This window comes from Magallana gigas, chromosome 8 (genome assembly GCF_963853765.1).
Source record: "Magallana gigas chromosome 8, xbMagGiga1.1, whole genome shotgun sequence".
Taxonomy (NCBI): domain Eukaryota; kingdom Metazoa; phylum Mollusca; class Bivalvia; order Ostreida; family Ostreidae; genus Magallana; species Magallana gigas.
The window spans coordinates 7,177,087-7,199,224 of NC_088860.1; the positions used below are offsets into that span (position 1 = coordinate 7,177,087).

At 31.8% G+C, this 22,138-nt stretch overlaps 1 protein-coding gene across 2 annotated transcripts in view; it reads right to left on the reverse strand.

The window, feature by feature from the left end:
• LOC105332775 (alpha-2A adrenergic receptor) overlaps nt 1-22,138 on the reverse strand; it is a 33,639-nt gene that overhangs the window by 7,038 nt on the left and 4,463 nt on the right. Inside the window, exons 1-2 of one of the 2 annotated variants that reach the window (XM_066069019.1) lie at nt 5,756-5,772; nt 2,916-3,234 (exon numbers count right to left, since the gene is read on the reverse strand). The gene's annotated coding sequence lies outside the window, so the exon portion shown is untranslated. Of the gene's footprint in view, nt 1-2,915; nt 3,235-5,755; nt 5,773-22,138 lie in introns of those variants that run through there. The other variant, XM_011435473.4, reaches the window with a different exon arrangement.

Genomic DNA, 22,138 nt, shown 5'->3' on the forward strand with positions numbered 1-22,138 from the left:
ATTAACCGTATTCTCATCTACTAAAGGGATAAAGACACGAATATCATGTAGATAATATGAAAGTACCATATTATATTATATAATATATATATTTATATAATATATAAAATAATATTTTCTTTGTAGAGTAATGTACACTGTTAGACTTCCTATTCTATTTAAAATCCTAAAGGACTTCATTTAATTAAGCAATCAAGATTTATTATCTAGCTGTCAATGTTACTTTGAGAATCGAGTCTTTCATTTTGAGCATGACTTAACATTTCAATCCCAAGTTGAAATGCTATCAGTATGTTTTTGAGAGTGCTTATGGTTAAAGCATTTTGCAAAAGCTCTTCTTTTTTTTGGAAAATCTATATAGCCACATAAGGGATTTTTCGTTTTATATTTGATCCAGATGCACCGTATTTTATATTTGATTAAACATTTTGAAGAGTAATTCTAAAAGCATGAAAACTTGGAAAATCTAAAGAGTTCAATGTCTTTTGAATTTCTGTTGTCTTTAATAATTTTGAAGTGACGTTCTCAAATACCCTAATTATCTTTGAAAGGCTTTCAATTTGGTCTCTTGGCGATTCCTTAACAACTCCCATTATCATATTCCTTTTAAAGTTTATTTCAATTGTAAAGCAAAATAATGAAAACGCATAACGATAATGACAATGTACGACAGAGGATTGCTTAGGTAAAAGCTTGTTTGTTGGGTTTTTTTTAAAAAGAAAATAAAACCCACAAGTTTCAGTCTTAACGGCATTTAATTACCGTTTCAGAGCGTTAATGTTTTGCTTGACGCTGTTGATGAACTTGTACACAGTTAGAAACTTCAAATCATCAACTCTTTTCAGGACCTTAAGGTCAAACGACACGTTCCTCAATTTTAGATAACTTTTTCTAGGAATTTGTTAATAGTTTACTACTACTTTGACAAGCTTTCTTGCTAAAAATTGGGATACGTTACCAGGCATTTCTACAAAATACTAGAGTATGCAATCTCCTATATATTCTATCTGAAAATACAAAATTGATGATATGAAAAATATACAGCACAGGAAAATTCACTACATTGGAGCTTCATCGTGGCCGGGGCTTGAACTCACAACCTATGAAACCTGCGCTCCTAGCAGGGAGCAGCCATGCATCGCTCTAACCACTTGGCCATCTATGCATATATCTATTTATATAAAAATCAATCAAATTAAGGACGATTTTTTATTATAATAATTTTACTGGAACTCTTTATAACGAGGAGATACAAAAAAGATGCTCGAGGAACGTGTCGTCTGATCTTAACTTAAAGAAATAACTTTGTCATATAAGCTTTTGTCTAAGCTGTAAAAAAAAACTTGCTTTTTCTTTTTCTCATCTAATTTTCTACGCGAAAGTTCATTAACAACTTGGGGATTTTCAATCTCAGGCGAATATCAGTCTTGCCTGAAGACATTCATCTAATTCATCCATTAGAACGGTAGTCATCTTTTTCACGACAGATTACCTCCGGATTTAGATGCGCAGTCATCTTTATTTCACGTCCGTGTTACAATTTGCACATGTCCATCACCACAACCATAAGCATTTAGCCCGGTCTGAGTGATTGGCTTATGCAGTCCCATAAACACAGACTAAAACATAGATCAGACCCCTGTCGTCACCAACCCTCCTCATGTCAATACTCAGCATCAGCTCTGAGTATTGACCTCAAATTGATGCGCTTTTCTTTGAAGGATGGTTTGAACATATTTTATTGCATAAACATATACAGATGGTTCGAACACAAGGTCTAACAACTAATGAGGTTCTTCTTTGAAGGATTTGAGTTGTTGAACGAGTTGAGTGATTTAAAAAGTTTGGTGACGGTGGAGCCAGGGCGCCGATGATTGATCACAGAGAATAAGAGCCCTCTAGCAAGGGACGAGAACCACACCGATTATAGTTCTTTTTTTTTTGTTTTTTGTTTTTGTTTTTGTTGATAAAAAACCCATTTTTTTCTTTGACACACTGTGACTAGTGTTATGTAATGTAAATTAGAATATAACGATCCGATTAAAAATAAAACTTTATAGATTCGAATCTCCGGAATGATTTGAATATTATAATATCTTGGTATCTTGTAATCTATTCCTTTTATAAAACGAACGGTCTACGGTTAGAGTGTTTGATTTCGTTATTGATTTAGATGACATCACGATTGATTTTACATGCCAAATGCATAAAATGATGCATCTAAAGAAAGAAACTTATGCAAAACTGTGCATCTCTGACAGATGGTAGTAAATTGCATTAGAAAATCGCATGCATGTCGCCCAAGATAGAAGTAATCAAACATTTAACTTAAAATTTTTACCGGTCAGCAGAGGATGCTTACTCCATCTTTTTAGAGGTCCGTGTTGCTCTGCTTTGAATTTGTTTTTCATTTTGTGGATTTTTAAAATGGTTGACAATTTGTTATTGTCATTTTTCATTATCACTCCGAGGTTAACTAATGAATTTCTAGGTTCATCATTTCATAAGATATCATTAAATTGTGATAAATAAATTTTATGAAAAGAAAAACTATAAATAACATCTATATCAACGATATAACAACGGGCTAGTTCTCTAAATTTGATAAAATGACATTTCCCAAATTATAACGAGGAACTTTTAAATTTAATTTTAAAAATGTAACTTTCTTAATGATTTTGGGTTTAGAAACTTAGGTTATGAAAAAACCTTATACATTTTTGAAAATTTTAGTTTTATTAATTCTTCGTGCGTGTATAATGAAACTTTTTATAAGAAAAAAAAATCTTTGTTCGTGATAAACATGTCTACCACATTATCTTATATCGGTTATGTACATTAAAATGATTATTGGGCTTTTCTCTAGCATGACAGAATTTCTATTATTACAAGCAAACCGGAATATATCAACTTACCTGGTGCCAAGTTCATTCTATAGCCATCACCCCGGACCCCGCTCTCTACCATACAATCAAGCACTTGGCGCTCCTAATACTCGCCGTCTGCTGTACAATAACACAGCCTCCCTCTCCTTCCCCAGTTGATATTGCGCTCATTAACTGTCAGCTTAGTACCAGTCAGGCGACGACTCGAGCAATCTGAAACCCCGGTCTCCAGGAATAAAGTCCTGTCGGAGCGAGGCGGTCCACAGAGTCTTGTCGAGGATGACTCAGTTCCTTAGTAACGAAACACAACAAAAGGGATTCTCCGGTTAAATTGAGGCACTTTTAAATCCTGAAGAAAAAAGAGAACATTCTTTGTCTAATGCATGCTATTATACTACATCGTCGAAATGATATTATTTTTTAGGCCCATAGTTTTATCGTTATCTTTCACTTTTCTTTTCTTTCTTTCGGTTTTTTGTTTTTTTGTTTTTTGGGTTTTTTTTTGGTTTTTTTGTATTTTCTAATACAATTTTGAAAAGGATGTTCTTGAACTCGTATTTTTGAATTGTCATTTATAATTTGCTTTCTATTTATTAATGTACTTTTCCTTGTTTTCCGGACTTGGGATTCTGCAATACCACTGGTTCGTGTAATTTTACAAGACATAACTATCAAAATAACAATTAGGATAGGTTGAAAAGAAAACTAACGTCAGAATCAATGCCGACAAGTTATATCCTTGGACAAGAATTGAGACGACAAATCAGGCAAATCTAATAAAAAACGCAAATAAATGGAGTGTTCCACAAACATTGTCTATTATGTCAATTGACTACTGGTTCATTTGCTCGAATTTTTGTATTCTCCAGAACAAAAAAAGTAATATAATTTTTTTTTATTTTTTGCATCCGATGACATGCTTTTAGACCGAACTGGAAATATCTCTTGTAAAATATAAAGCCCAATGGCCTCAGCGGTCGCCGAAGTATGGTACACAATTTTGGTTGAAGTTTACTTTACTTTAGTTACTCCTTATTACTATGAACTATCTTTGCCCGCTAGATGCGCTGTGGATGAGAAGATAATTATGTTCAATTTAGATATAACCACTACCCCCCCCCCCCTTTAATACCAGAAAAGAAGAGCCGTATGCCAAGATATAGGAAGTATTCACCTTTAAAAGCTGAAATATGTTCAATTTTTCTTATCGTCCACCCAGCTACTTTGAATAATCATAAGGATAATTCTGACCACACAGATTGTCAATTATAAGAGAGCTCTCCTTTCTGATGTATTACATAGTTTGATCTGATTTCCCCATAATTAAGTTAGCTAAACGATTAAAATAATATATATTTGTAATGTGTAAAGCCATTATTGTGCAATGTCACGAATTAGTTTTCGTTCGACAACAAAATCAATTGAATCTAGTTAAGGCAAGATTTTTTTCAGTATGTACATGTTATTGAATTTATTATGTTTCACGTCTTCAATGTCAATCAATTTTCTTGTGCATGTCATATAATATTGATTATCAATATAAATATTTTGTCATCGTTTAAAGCGTTAAAGAATTCTATAATATAGCCACACAGGAAATATCAATTAAATCAGTATGACTGTTTTTCGTTGTTTAATAAACAATTATGTTCCCATAAAATTGATTCATATTAAATTCATGTTTAACGTGAGAAGAAATACTAACAAAACAATGAGTCATATTCAAAGAATTGTTTTGTAATTCCGGTTCGAAACACCAAATGTTTAACATGCAACATTTCCCACGAACCTGATTAGGACCAAAAAAGATCTGGACGTCTTAATTTACATGTATATTTTAGACATAACTGAAACGGCCCATTTCCTCTCAAGAAAATAAAAGTAAGATGCCCCCCCCCCCCTCCTACCGCCCCTCCCTTAATGTTTGTTTCACAAACTGTTTTCCAAACCGTACAATCTTTCAATTTAAATTGAATTGATAGAATCATGTCATCCCCTCCCTAAAAATAGCCCCGTTATCTGATCTAACTGTTACAAAACAAGAGACTACTATTAAATCCAAAAAGGCAGTCCTCGAGTAACCGACACTATTGGCCAAATGCATGTAACAGACCACATCAATAAATAAACTAAACGTTATATTTTTTGTTTTGTTTTCGGTCATTACATGGTAAAAATGGTTTGTAATTAATATGATGTTGCATTCAGTGGAAAATGTTAATTTACTGCAATTCATAAGAAAAGCTTTTATAGCCAGATTAGCGCTTACCTCTGGAATACTAAGTTAGACTTAAACCTATAATAATGCGTTGTATGAAAACGCCCGTAATGAAAAGTGCTAGGTGAATTGAATTGAAAATAGTCATCCATATCCGATACAGCTTTGAAAAAAATCGATTTTTCAAAAGGACTCCCTATCTTGTTTTAATAAATAACTATGGCTTATTTCTTTTTTTAATAACTATTCGATCTTAGGCGTATTTAGATTCTTTATAATGCCTGAAATGAAATAAAATTTGACTTTTGAAGTTGCGTCAAAACAATGTAGACAACACGTAATATTTGAATGCGCTTATGAAATCTGTATCTGATTTCATTGCATAATTTAACGATCAAATCGGATCAAGAACAAACTGAAAAGAGAATGCTTGTAAAATTGTATAATAATTTTACAAGAGTTAGAATATAATTTTTGTCATAAAACAAGTTGAATAAGTCCAACAGACTTGTCATCTGGATAGCGATAGATAGAAACTTTCATACAGAACCATTTTTTCTTAGAGGCGATTTTGAATAGCGGACGTAATCAATCATTTCTCTTAATACGTTTTATAGCACAAAAATGTCTTAATGCTAAAAAATAATATTACCACTGGATCATAATGACAGGAAAAACCGCGTTACGATCTCCATAAATACGCCACTCCAATGCCCTTACTGTGTTCCGATCAGAGTGGTCTAAAGCCTCTAATGTCGGAGTCGTCTTGTTTATAATGATTAGATGACCTTGGTTTCAATAAAAATGACTATTGCTGACACTTTATCCATCTCTCTTGGAAAAATACACATGAATATTATTTTACTTTAGGCCTTGTGAATCTGGAAAGCAACATAGGAAAACTGTTTCTATTGCATAAATATTACATGAAATCAGTGGATGCTTCTCATAGTTCAGCATCATTCATCATAGATTTAAATCAGTACTAATAGAATTTCAAAATCAACGAAGGATTTGTTCAAGAGAGCAATTGTAAAATTCTAATGAATGTACAAAACAATTTATAATTCAAAATAAAATATATCTTTCAATTATCACTTCTTAAAATCAAAATGTCAAGACATAAATATTTGTCTTATCCATGCAGCAGAAAGGCTAATATATCTTATTACTTGTAATAACATCTTATTTCATGTAATAAACCTTTTAAACTAGTGCACACGGATTTTAACACACTTTTATAAGATCAAAACTGATATAAACGGTAAACATGTTTTTCAAGATAACCATCTTATTAACCTTAGATTAGTTGTAGATAATTTACTATCACCAAAGATTATTTTAGTATACGTACATTATTTAAAAAATAAGATATATAGAATCCCAAATTAACAAAATTGTCCTCGAAATAATGTAAAAATTAGCACTAAATACGTGTATAGCTATCTATGCATTATGTTATCACGAGCATTACAAATTTTAAACTTATCTTTTAAAATTGATCTGAAAACCTGAGTAGTTGTTTATTAGTAACAAGAAAGCAGGTTAAGAATATTTGTATATCCTTGATGCGTTGCATCATCTCAGTATGAAAATGAATACTTTCATTCCCTCAGACATGACAAACCGTTTTTTATTTGTGATCTCAGATACTGATTTAAGGAAAGCTTGAAACTACTGTAAAATGATCAACATTGGCCAAAGTAAAAGCGCACTTTTTCCAGAAGACTTTCTTATAACTATGAGCGACCGTGTTTCTAGTCGTAGAATTAACATTGTCATAGCGACGCTGGCAACAAATCTCAACTGAACACAGTCACAAGCAATCAAAGAGATATCTTGAGTATCTATATACATTGTACTATTTAATGGTTACTTCAGTGACCTGGTGATATTTTTGTTTTAACTAACATGTTTGATCGTATATTGACCGTGTTATGATATAAAAATTATAGGCACGGGATACATTAAGTAACAAATTTCGATGGGTTTTGTTGTAAGTATTTTCATTCTTAACTTAAAACTGTGTGGCATTTTATTTTTATTATCAACAGGCCGACATTTTTTTTCTATAATTGATGTAAAAGAAATGAGAACATTAATTTTTCATTATCCTGCACATCTAATTATAATTTTTTTCATGTAAAATCCTTTAAATTATGTGTCAAATGCTGCATTTAAAGTTTTAGTTAAACCCGGAGGAGCTGTAATGAAGAAGCATGTTCACTGTCTGGGTTAAGTTTAGATGCTTCTACACTGAATATTTGTTGTATTCATTATGACCTAACATATCAATTAATGTGTACAAAGTTAGCACTGATAAGTTCTTAGCTAGTTTTGAAACTAATATATTATATTGTTCTTCTCATATGTAGTTGGTATCACCCATGATGCAATACGTTCGTTTGCATCTAATGGCTACCATCATTTATACGACTATATATACAAAGGGGTTAAACATTTAAAAAAAATCTCATAATTTGTGAAAGCATATGCTTTACATCCAAAAATCTGTTAGTTCCTATACAACTTCTTGAATAAAAAAATCTGTCACAAATCACCAAAGGCCATTATTAGGAGAAGGAAATTGCACTCACCGTTTTCCTTAAAGGTCTCTGAATTGATACTTTTTATCAATAAATTTTCATTTTATGATGAAATACGACAGAATCCCTGTCAGACGTTTTTGATATTCAGTGATACTTCAATGCACATTGTATTTAGATCATGTCTCTAAGAATTACTTCTTGTATTGCCTTGGGCTTGGGTTTGCATTATAAAAGGTAGCGAGTTATAAGACCGTGCTTAAGTAAGTCTTAATTACATTTTCAAACTTATACTATTACTAGAATCCTGCTGAGCTAGGATAATTTGAGCAAAATGTATTATATTTTGATACTATTCATCATACTTAAAAATGTCCCTAGTACAAATGTGTGTGCTAATGGCGATATAAAATTGCACAAAGCTCGTTGTCTGTGCCTTGTTCGTTAAATGATGGAGCAAGTGTAAAACGCAACAGCAATATGCATGTATAACAATAATCAAGCACCGAATGTTAAACCTGAGATCATAAATTCATATCGAGCCATCAGCATGATTTGTCTGTATTCCGTGAGAATATTAGTTCAATAGTTGAATTTTTTTTATTTTTGATGGTTTTTTTTTTTACCTTTATGTTCATTATGAAAGCAATTTTTACATGCATTGATGATGATCAATCTTAAAACCGTATGTTCGTGAATAATTTTAAAGACCGTATCTTATCTATAAACATTTTTTAGTCACTTTACAATTTCTTTTTGGCAAGTTGTTCAGAATAAAGCGAGAATAATCTAATCTGAAATATCCTTACATTGTCGTAAATAAAAGTTGACAGGGGTCCTGTGTAATCATGTGACTTTTAAGTTATCACTCAGGCTTGATCCACAATAACACTGTTTTGTAAGCTTATTGGTTTATTTGTTCTGAAAATGTTTACTTCTGTCGTTAAGACAATGAACTACTCGCAATTTGATATACTTAGTATTTGATCTTTAATATTTCTTTTGCTAATTTAATGGGATTCTTAATTTTATGAAGATTTGTTAAGATGTAATTTCGTTGAATTTCTTCTAATAATGTTAAATGAAAGGTTTTATACAATTTTATTGGGGATGTTAATTCCTTTGCAAAGGGTACCAGCGAAAACTATGAATATTTATCTCAATGAGTATTGAGTAAGAAGCTATTATCTTGCATTTTCGACAGGGAAAACTCTCAAACTACTTTTCATTTATGCTGCATCCTGATATCTATTTCAAATACATTATAAAATGAAAACATAAATATTTCAATGTCGTAAATATATAAGGCAAAATAATTAAGTCAGCATTACTTTTGCTTTCTGTCTTAAGTGTAGGATGTTTTTAAGTCCTACTTAAGTACGCTCTCGCTTTAATGTAATGTGACAAATTGCCATCTGGAAAGCAATTAATTAAATTATAATGGAATAAAAAACAATCATTATGTGTTTTCAATTTTCAAAGAGCAAAATCTAATACTTAAATGTGTGTTTCTAAAAAGTTTCTGATTAACATAATGGCAACACTTGGTAAATACTGGTTTTTGTCACACGTACGTGGCATAAGGTATTATGACTCAATAAGAATTTACCGAAGTAAGAAATGTCTATTATAAATCTCTTCTTAGGGATGCAAAAGTATATTTCTTTGAGATATTTACAATCGTTGCGGCATATCAATCTTGATTTTTTTTGTGTCTGAAAATAAAAGCAACATTGTTTACAGATGTTTAACACAATAAGCCCGGTATGATAATTTGGTAGGTTTTTGCGGTTACTATTTTCATTATAATTTTTAATTTAATACTGCTTGGTATCTTTCATTTTACTTTGCTATCGATTGGCTTGGATTCCAATTTTGTTTGTGACATGTTTTGCTACAAGCGATGTAAAAAAATGAAAGAATCTTCTATCGCTTGTTCATGTAATTATAAATCATTTCATCTACAATCCTTAAAACCATGTGTCCATTGCTGCATTGTAACATTTACTTGAATTCGTAAACACTTTCATTGAAAAGCAAGGTTGCTGTCTCTGTTAAAGTTTCGATGCTTTTATACTCAAATTTTGTTTACTTGTGAGACCTAACATCAAATTGTATGTACAAAAACCGAAGCAGTGTTAGTATTGAGAAGCGTTAAGCTAGTTTGTACTCATATATATATATATATATATATATATATATATATATATATATATATATATATATATATATATATATAGTTGATATCACCGATGGTGTTAAAAGGTGGTTGCAGCATGAACAAAATATCATTATTTGTGAAATTATATGATTTATATCCAAAGGTTTGTCAGTAATTTTTTTTTTAGATTTCTAGATTAAAAAAAAATCATAGGATTTTTAACTATGTTTTCTCCTATAGGAAAATCATATCTCCTATGAGAATTCTTATTTTCCTATGGGATATTAATTTTTTTTTATATTTCACCGGTAAAGTGAGAAAACACTAAGTACAAAAGTGTTTATATACTCTCTAGACAATTGTCTATCATTTGGTATATATGGATTTTTACGAAACTGCATCTTAAGCGGGTGCAAATATACCACCTTGGCAATGGCATAATTAATTATCTTTGACAGTGTTCTATCCTTTTTTTTTTTTTTGCAAGGTTAATAATTTTTCCGATATATTTATAATCCTTGCAGCTTATCAATCTTGGTTTCTTGTATTTTTTTGGAAGTAAAAGCATCATTGTTTGTAGATGTTTTTACTCATAAAGTCAACATGAATGAATAGAAATGTTCATTAACATTACCCTAGAGCATTTATCATACATCATGGTGTAACTGTTTACCGAAAACAACGATATATGACAAAATAGGGCGTCGAATTTATCGTCGTTGATTTGTCTGTCTGTCTATTGGTCTAATTACTGTCTCATTATTTGAATCATTAACTTAAGCCGACATAAATACTAGCATTTTTGCTCATTTTCCAGTGATTCCAATGGAATAAATTAATACGTTCTTTTAGTGTAATGTTGAATTCTTGTTGTACATGTAGCACTTACTTTTCTAGACATCAAGGATGTATGAATCCGAAAAGCGACAATATTTATACAAAGAACATCTTATTTTTACCTTATGAACAGGGAAAAAGTGATGTTTTAGGTAAAGACTTGATTTTTTCAGAAGCTGCGTCTGTTTTTCTTCATTTTTATTCTATTTTTTTGTTGTGATCATTAATATATTGTATGTCTGTTTCTCACTTGGTCTTGCAATTTGAGATTAATTATTGAACAGCTTGACGTTATCAGCCTGCATTATTGTTTTGTTTGGCCTTCAAATAATCGTTTCATATTCTCCGATGCAGTCACGTAATATCTATGAAACATATTCCAATTTTTTAATAAAGAAGAAATATAAATACTTCTAGTAGAGTCAACACAGATGTTATTTATAATCAATCTTTATTTTCGGGTTTTGGGAATTTGAGGAAATGTATCAAATACTCTTTTAATGTATAAGCATGTTACATAATCATCATCAAGAGACCACTGGGCTACATCGCACACCTGAACTACGATGTTGAATATCTAAAAAATTGTCTGAAAGTGCAATTGAAACATAATTGTGACAGAATACAAACCGGCTACAACTGCTGAACAATTGATGACTTCCATAGTATCAGATTGAGAGGAAAATTGTAAATAGACCATGCTATGCATCATAATATTGTAATTAGACCATGCTATGCATCACAAGATTGTAATTAGACCATGCTTTGCATCATAAGATTGTAATTAGATCATGCTATGCATCATAAGAAGACAGTAAATTGGAAACGTAGAGGAATGCTTGGCCGGGCGTGTTTTGTTCTTACCTGCTTAACAATGGTATGTACTAACGAAATAACGTCCTGTGTGTATATGTATGTGAATGGAAAATTATGCAAATGATTTAATACTAGCTATGTAGTCCTGGATACATACCGTTTCTTTATTATTACTTAGTATCACCTCTTTATATACGACTTACCCCTCTTATCTACCTCATTTGATCAAAATTGAAAGCTTATACAATTTAACATTTTGTAATTTTCAGAAATATTGGATCAAACTTGCTCAAGACATTAGCTATGGACAAGGAACATGAAATAAATATTCGGATCGAGAAAACACAAACGGATAAAACATGTGATCAGCTTTCATTTAAATGATCTTAAGTCCCATTTGATAATTTGTCCAGGTAAGCTAAACATCTGTTTTTATAATAATGATAACAATTCTCAGTTATGCAATTTCAAAAGCAAAACTAAATAACAAAAAGCCCATGAATTTTGTGGTAGTTTTCATTATAGCTTGTGTTAACAATCGAAAATGAGAAAATATTTACAAAAGATTATACATTGTTTAATATCAATCATGTGCCCCTGTGTTACTATTATCTTACATTTGCTTGCAATCGCAGTAACCTATTTAGAACAATTATCGGGATCATTATGTCAGCGCCAAAGTGTAATTTATTTCACTGGTTTGAGGTGCAGTTTCCGAAATCAAGTATCGTTTTAGTGTGTCCTTTATGGCATTAAAAATGTTGACTTTCTGAATCAATTACAAAATGTTTTAATGATTATAGATAGTTTATGCAGGAATTTAATAAAAATTTGTAAAATGTACTTTAAAAAAAGCAATATAATTCTAGACAAGCAGTTTAACAATAGGGAATTCAATTTATACAACGATTTAAAGCAGCTATGAAAATTTCTTAAATCGTTTTAAAATTGGCATACTTTTAGAGCGTTATATAATATCTACAGGAACTGATAAATTGATCTTAAGCTGCTTGGTCTGGTTGTACATCATACTTCATGGAAGCGATCAATGGTTTTACAAGTACTTGGAATGTAAGTATCAAAAATTGCTGAAGCAGTTTTTACGATCATTCAGGCAGTTTTTCTATGAATAAAATGATAAACTTTTTTGTTTACTAAACAAAATCTACAGACAATTTTTTAAAAGGGAACAGTTGATTTCGCCTTTGTTCAAATTAACACTAATGTATAGGCAGGGGCATTCATGACTCTTGATCACTAACATTACTTTAAACAAATTTTGAGATACTTTATACGTTGTGTACTTATTAATATTATATGTTCCAAAATATTCAAAATTGTGTAAATCGTACAAAAAGTAATCACATCAATCCAAGACAAACCAATTTCATTATATATAGAATGTGGAAGGCAATTACTGATAATGAAAATGCACACAACAACACACGTTAATTACAAATAAAACATAATGCAAAGTAAATGGAAGAAAGAGTACCTGCCATATTTGATGTGATTTATATAAAAAATGGTAATGATGTCAAAGTAATGAAAACAGATTATTTTTATGCTATCCATTTCTTTAGAAAAAGATGGAGAAACAGTGTATTACTGTAAACGTGACTGTCCTTTAAGAAGAGTTAGAAATAAAAAGCAAGTATTGATCATTAGTGTTTAAAAACCTTAAGCTCATCAGTTTTAAAAGAAAAAAAATGTTGGTCGCAGATGTTGGGTGGTGGTAAAGAATTTTTCTCAAAGTGAGATAATTTAAAGTTTTTGTCGGTTTGAGGCTGTTATATCTCCTGAAGATGAGAAAATAAAATGACAATATTGATTCGTCAAATAATACAGCATACACCCCAGAAGTTCAAATATCTCCGCTACAGCTGATAAAGGAATACAGAAACAAGAACACTTTGTAATGATACTTAAAGCGTCTTTTCATACATTCATGAATTCTACAGGGCCCGTTGTCATAGATATCTACATACGTTATACATATGTATAACTATGTTTATGTTAAGGAGGCAAGGTGACGATTCAATGAAAAGCTGAAAATTAATTAATTTTTTGTTGTTGTTGTACTCCTTCAGAGTATTTTTAAAGGCAACATTGTAAATGTCAGTTGTTGAGTAATATGAAAGATACAGAGCTCACAATTCTTTTGTTAAAATGTAAACATGGCTCGTGCCATGTTTTTGTTTACGGTCGTTACACATAGTAGAAAATGTTTTGTTTCAAGGAAACTTTTTTTCTTCTTGCTAGTTCGCTATAAATAGAAATTAGAATGTCAAAAATTATCTTGCAAATCAAAAGCTGTCGACTTACTTTTTTACTTTTAATTTTTCAAATCTGTAACACTATTTGTCATCCCTGTATAGGAGATTTGAAAAGGGGAGCAATAGGCTTCATTAAGTCGAACATAATTTTCCTCTTTATTTTTTAAGAAACTGTTTTAACATCTAATGACTGTAGTAAAATATCAATGTCTAACAATGTAAAACAAAATGAAAACGTACAGCTATTTATATTTTTAAAGTGATGCTGCATTTTTCATATTATCAAGATAATCAATGACAAATTGATATGTTTTTTCAATTAAAGAATTTTAAACCAACAATTTAGTATGGATGTACTTTAAATCTTTGGAGAACAATCGTGCAGAATGTCTTTACTGAAAAGTGGTTTGTTGAGGTAAAGAATAGGAGCAAATTTGTTATAATATACTATAAAAATCCTGAAATTAATTTTTATTTAATGTCTTAATCAATTTTCCTTTTATTGTTTATAACTATTAAGCAATGGAAGAAAGGTTGTTTAATAAGAGGTCTTTAAGTGCATGATCCTTGGTAATTGATAGATATTCTTTATATGTAATTTAACAATTAGTTTAACTGGTTTATAAGAGTGTTTTTGAAATAGATACATAAGAGTAAAAAATGTTTTCATTTCTTAGACGACCCTTAGGGAGCAGGAGACACATTAAATGGTTTCAAAAATAGGTCCCACTTTATAAGAGGCAAAAACAAAAGAAGAGTCGATAGGGCTCAGTTATCAAAGATAAGATTTATCTATTGTTGTTCTTTAATTTGTTAGAATTTAACGGCATACCTTTTACGAAACTGATAAAAGACAGCGTGACATAATGCAGTCTGAAAATTTGGCACACATAATGCACTCTAACTCCACAAGTTTTAGAAATAAAGCTTGTGAATCTACTCATGCAGTTGTTGTCATTAAAAATATGCAAGCATTTATTAGAACCACAACGCTTCTCTTTAAGCATAAGGTTATCAATTGACTTAAATAGTATATTCTGTTCTGTTGGCACATGTATATATTTTCAGTGAGCTGCATGATGCATGGACGTTAGTTTATTGCTTTGATGCGGTTTGATTGGTACATCATTTCGAAATTGACATTATTAATCGTGTTTGTGATGAAAGTGTGATCTGTGTCATTTTATGTGTCACCATCAAAACCATTTAGTTGCTCTTGGCATTATCTGCAGTAGATTGCATCATGTCCAATTTTCTAACTCTTTGATTGTTTGTGGAAATCATGTTAAGAGTGATGTTAAGAGATACTTTTATCTATATGATGAGCGACAACAAATAGTAATTAATCCAGCTTTGATTATTTATATCACGCAAACTTTTGCCAAAATAAAAATCCCTAAGGTTGGCTTAATAACAGCTTGTGCATGACAACCGACATATCAATCTAACCTTTTCATCTTGCAGACCATTCATACGGGTTTTAATGGGGTTTTTTATCTTTTGTAAATGATGAAGCACTTTGACACTTGTGACCTAAATGACACAATCAAATGATACCTTCATTTATTGCAAAATCGATAGAAAGCGAGAATATTGAAAAATGTCTTTTAGACACAACTGCCAAGTCATATACAGGTTTTCATTGAGAAACGAGATGAGAAGAACAGAAGAGGCGAATGCTTATTTGACATTTCGTAGCAAAACAATACATCGTCAAGAAGTCTCATCATATATATTCATCACACTTAGACGTGTCAGTTATCCATATTTGACATGACATATTTGTTCTAGTATCGTGTTAGGCCACATAACTAGGCTAAATGTCTACATCATTACTGGGCAGCAAAATGTATCTCAAAATGAACAAACACACGAGTCATTCTGATATTTTTTTCCCTGCATGTGGACGAATCATCAGGGAGCTGCATAAAAAATAGGACTGTCTAAAATAAGAAACAAAAGGGGAAAATGGTTAATTACATATCAGCATAAGTCTTTGGTTAAAATAGCCATTAGAAAACATATTGTGCTGGACAATTATCGCAGTATGATTTAGACCCAAGTTACGATAATTAACCAGATTCATGTTAAAGATGTTACCTATGTGCCAGAGAGAGAGAGAGAGAGAGAGAGAGAGAGAGAGAGAGAGAGAGAGAGAGAGAGAGAGAGAGAGCCAATGTACATTCAAAATCGATTTGTTAAAGAGGCCCAGCTGTGAGGAGCATACATGTATTTAAAAGCTAACTTTTGTGTTTTGTTTGATTTTTTAAATAAAGTTTATACAACCCTATTATTATGTTTTAATAATTTTTATAATTTGATAAATCTGACTGTGTCGTTTCTGCGAAAATAAGATAAGAAAATGATTTTATAATTAGGGCATTATATATACGGTATACATTTTCGTCGTATACAATTTTTCCAATATTATATTTTACCACACTCTCTACAACTCTTCATTCTAATCTCAAATACCACGGAAGGGCTCAAAATTAAGATTTTGTCACAATTCAGTGAACAAAGAGATATGCACAATGCAAAATGAGTAATGTTTTGACGGTTTACCAATGATGTTCCGCGAAACATTTCGGTAATAATTGTGTCTTGCCAAATTATGTAATCTTAACAATGCTAACGATTTTAGATAATCAAATCTCAGTCAACAATCGGTCTCAACAATTCTATGAAGGATAAGTAAACTCCGATACGATTCTAAAACTAGCTATTCGCTATGATAACTGTTTTCTTTGTCAATTTCGATATTAGAAACTAAAAAACTCAACAGATCTGATTAAACAAATCAAATATACTAAAAGAAAACAAAATCTGAAAATGGATGGGGGATAGAGTATTTACACGTAAATAACAAAGTTCATTCACTCCAAAGTAAAGTATTTTAATCACAAAAAGAGAGTTCGGCTGACTAATGAAACTACAAAGAATCAGCGTGTTCCGAAAGCCTAAAATATCATTAAAAAGAGGATTACCTTGCTAAACTTCCATTGTAATCAGTCCTTTAGTAATTAATAGTATACTCACAGCTACTACTAACCTCTCTATCGTTAAGAACTCAAGGAACAGGTGCACGTAACGATGATATGAAAATCCCTCAACAGTTCATCTGTAACTTCACTGATTAAAATCTATGTGTCTTGATTAATGAATAAAATGGAGTCTGGAATTTGGTGATACGCGGTTATGAGTGCAAACAGGTTAGATTTGTCAACTGAGGAAATTTAAAAAAAAAAACATACTAACATTTTCAATAATTTCCAAGTATTATATGCATTTTGAGTTATGTTGAGTAGAAAACCTTTATAAAAGCTATATTGGATAATGTATTATACAGATTTTAAATGGAACTATAATCAAACTTTGATTAGGGGTGTCATATAATAATAGAGGTATAGCTATAAAGATTTCGATCTCAGTGTGCTTCATTAATTCATCGCACTTGGGTTTTTTTTTTACTCGAAAGCAAAATCATCACACTCGAATCAAAAATCTACTTCGATCAAATGCCGAAAAAATATTTTTAAAAAAATCAACCATTAAGTGTTTACACGTTTGAAATAAAATTAAAAGAAAATATTCCCACTTATCCTTTTGTTTAATAATAAATATGACTTGCATTATTTGAGCAAAAGATCCTTAACTAATTAAAAAATGAGTGTCCTCTCTATAATTACAATGTATGTGTGTCACTGACACGATTAAACCGCGATATAGGACAGTACATGACCAGAAAAACAGGGCAGTGACTTGCATTTGATGTAATAGTGCAAAATAATTCATACTTTATCGACAGCATTCAGACTAATACGTGATCAGTGAATGAAGTGATAAGTCGAAAATGTTCTTTTTCTCCGGTATCAATAATTATTTTATGAGAGTTAATTTGGAAAATTGGCGGTACTTTATTGAGAGATAACCCCTGGCCGCTAAAGTGTTAAGACCTATGTCTCCAGACATATCAATAACTTCCAAGAACTATTTCCTTAAAGTCACCTAAATCGAAAAGAAGGGTTCATAAAAAACTGTTACTGGTGACGAAAGATAGGTATCGCTATTTGACCGAGTTAAACTTGAGTTCTGATTGTCATTTTATTAATGTTGATGAAAAATATTGCTGATATAAAATAATATAAGTACAGCGATGATGGTGTAGTCAGTTTGAATTACCAGTAACCATTAGAGCGGCCGTTTAACCAATATTACTTAGCAATTTCTTTGAAAAAATCCCTTGGTCTATTGAAGCAAGCAGCCAAATCTGCTGTGAGCATATCCAAAGAACAGCGCAGGTAATGCATTGCTATTGTCAGCACCAGAGCTGAAAATACATTCATTGTTTTGTGGCATGTATTGTTGGAATTTTATAAATTATATGCCTAGTTTTACTGTTAATTTCATGTTTTTTTTTGTGTTTCAGCTGTTTGTATAAATCATCTGTCAGTCATGATATGATTTTACTTTTTCCTGACCTCTTTTTTAAGCAGTATTGTCTTTTTTATTTATTGGCTCTTACATTTGTCAAACAATGAAATAATGAAAAATAAAGAACCATAAATAATGCAGAAAACGCTTGTCGATCAGTTTCAATTACACGTGTAACAAAATGGGTCAAGTGGATCCTTGAGCATTGATCGACAGACACCATCCCCACCACACCCCCGAAAAAATAAAACGAAAGACCATTTTTGCTGCATAACTCTCAGCTATAAAGTATGCAGGTGTCAAGAAAACCAACAAACCATACATGAAGATATTACCCAATCCCAGAAATGTCTCAAACAAGAAATGGATCAGTCTTATTATCCGCTTGATAGCTAATGGTCACAGCCATGTTTAGCCGTAACAGATAAAACAGATTTATTGTGGCCGTTAAAGTTTATGAAGAGTCCTTTTACAAGAAAAACGAAATGCTTTTATGATTATATTTTGACTGAAAATCATTTGCGCATATAATAGATCAATTGGTTGGAGGGATGATTGTCAAACAGAGAGTCCGTGGGCTCAAAAACATGCTTTTGTGCAGATTGTTACAGATATTGCAAATCATTTTGATTTGTCTGGAGAATTTTTGTCAGACAATCACTAAGTATTGGTTCGGGTTTACGATGGGTTGCAATCGCCATGCACGCAACTTAAATAATATATGACTATAATTAGAGTGGCGATAGGCAAAAGAATATAGTTTAGACAATTATGAAATAAGGGCATAAATAAAAGGAGAATCCCAAAATATCTAAATTTGCTATATGCATCATCTTCTTGTTAGCTGCAGATCTATAGCTATACGGGAAAAAGAACATCTGAATGTTCTCGTAAAACCACCCATCTTAATTACCAACATTGTTGTCATCATAAGAAGAATCCCATTTATTTAACATTTTTATAAGTACAAACTACATTGCACGCTTGCTTAATGTATCGAATTCACGACTTGAGTAAAATTCAAATTGCAAAAAAAATGGTTCCATCATTGATGTTTTAATTCCACATAACTTACTTTTACGATATACTAGTAACATAATCACATTGCTTAATAGCTTGTTATTGAATAAGTTTCACCTTATATCTGGACAAAATAACATACTAAAACATTAAAATCTCCTCATCAATGAGCGAGTTCGATCACAAACCACGGTCGCCGTAGTTCGACTAAAATGAGATCGAACTCACTTTAGTCCGACTTAAATGAAACCGTGGTCCAACCAACGGAGAGTCTCTGGTCTGTCTCTGGTCAGGTAGTTTAAAGATGGCGGCGGAAAGCGAAACCTCCAAAAATTGCTTTTTTTAATTAGCACAGCATGCAATGTGTTAAATTTTAGCGCGCACACATATGATTTAACGTGTTTACAAGGTATTGTCCGTCCTTTTTCGTGAACAGTAAAATTATAAGTAGCAATTAACATCTATCTTATACTTTTTAACCAGACATCGACCAATGTGCGTTCGAACACAGACATGCGCACCATAAGTTTGCCTTACTACCGTGGTTTAACTCTAGTTAATGATCGAACTCGCCCATTGTTAGAACCAAGTAAAACAGAATTATACTTCCTATAATATGCATTTAAACTTACATGTATTTTATATTCACAATTCTTAATACTTCTCGTGGTAAAACTGATTTCAACGGCAACAATCGCAGCTTCTCGGGCCTTTCCGGCAGAGCTCGGAAAAACACCTAACATTACCGGATGTTAGAATTTTATACAAAATGGAGTCGCTTCCCATTAAAATAAGTATCGGCTTGATAGCCTTATAAGTCGCTTCTGTGTTGTATTTTAGGGAATATCATTTACTTTAATGAAGTCTAGCTCACATCTCAACAGATCGTAAAATGTGTTGTATTTATATCAAGTTTTATAAAAAGGGGGGTTGTCATGGCCGCCTGGGTAATACACTCGAGGTGTTTTTCCGAGCTTGCCGGAAAGGCCCGAAAAGTTGCGATTGAAACGACAAAAGTTTTACATGTAGCTTCTGGAAGTTCGATCCCGATGGAATTTAGAACTCGAAGATAACAGATACTGAACAATAATCCAGAACTCAACAATTTTAAAAACTAAACAGCTAATACAACGAAGAACGTTGGCATATAAAACATTTTATGGACATAAAATTTTATTTTTTCCAATTTAAAAGACGGTAAAAATGTTACACCACAAAATTTAGAATGTATCTGACAAGGTAAGGGTAATAACATGTTTTTATTTCAATCTACAAAATCACCAATGATCAATCATATCTTGATAAATGCATGATTTTTTTTCGACGAGACGGTCAAGAGGTCACATGGTGGCTTGTATGAGTAACAATGTGTGGTTAAAATAATGTGACTACATCGTATCTAAGGGGTTGCTTGCTCAATAAAACGAATCAATCTTTCTTCATTTCTTTCTGGCGGTCACTCATTTGGTGTAATCTATTATGTTTCCGTGTGTCAAACAAATCTTGTAAGACATTTACCGTGTACTTCAATGTAAATGGCTAATATGCATTAGCCCGCAAATTACAAGAGTTTCTGGCTATATGCTTGATAGTACAATACGATTTATTCAAAATGATGTCAATTTGCGTCAAATCATTCAAAAACAGTTACACATAACTTGTCTTAAGACAGGTGGGGTTTCTAGCTCGACTCACTCCAGATTAAGACATAAAAATAATATGTCGATGAGTTTAAACTGTGAAAAGGTGTCGGGAAAATTGTTAATTGAATTGATATGAAGATACTGCAAGTCTCAAAAAATATGTGATAAATATCGATGCTTGTATCTGATTTCTCTAAAAATAAAGATTTTACGGTTCATTTTCAAAAGCAGTGAGTTGAAAACTTCGCTTTTTTCATACGACTATTGTTCAAAGGGCATATTATCTGACTGGTTGATATGGGTGCATGCATGTTTTAGAAGGTGTGATGTTTAGATCAAACCAGCGTTCTCTATCGTCATATTGATTAAGCAGATCGTAAAATGGATAGGCGTTTTAAATGTACATTGAAAAAAATGTACACTCATGTTCGTTACATACAATTTTCCTATTATGACGCCATTTTTAGTTACAACGTACAGTACTTTTAGTACCTTGATTATTATCCATGAGCAGTTGTAAACTTTATGTGCAGCAGTTAGAAATGACATGGGCACACATTATAGTTTACATGATGCCATTAAGGTGGATTATGAAAAATAAAAATGTTTAACAGTTAAAGTATACATGTAGGTGGTAGTAAAGCCATCTTAGAAAAAAAAAAACAGTTGACGCGATTCAATGACTTATAAAGAGGACGAGTCCCCTTTTTGTGTTAAAAAAAAGCCATTGATAATGAATTGGACAATTCAAATCACGGTAATTTTTAAAGATTTTGAGAACAATATTAATTCTGTTTGCGCATAACAAATGCAATATTATACAGAGGAATTTCTAATCTTCTATTAATCTGATAACACCTTGGTTATGCAACATCGTGAACATCATTCGAATAAATCAATACAATCTATTATTTATATGCAGAAATATATTGCTCATCTTTGTACAAATAATCAGGTCCTTATCGGGGAGAAGGAACGATTACTGTAATCTAAATTGACGGTCTTCTGACAGTCTGGTAATATTGGAGGATGCTGCGAAGAACAAAACGGCTTTCTAAAAATTTATATTGATTTCCGAGCCCGATGAATAAACCCACATTAACTCCAATCCACCATGGAGGCAGACACTCTCGTAAGAAGCAGATTTCCAATCTGTCAGCGTAAGACAAGAGGTAAATGATTGAGTTCTCCTCACAAGGAACCCTGTTTTTTGAATTAGGGTGTAATCTCCTTTGTCAACAGAATGCCAGCTCTCTTTCAGAATGAGCAACATTTTGCCCTTAGACCAAAAGATGAAGAGAT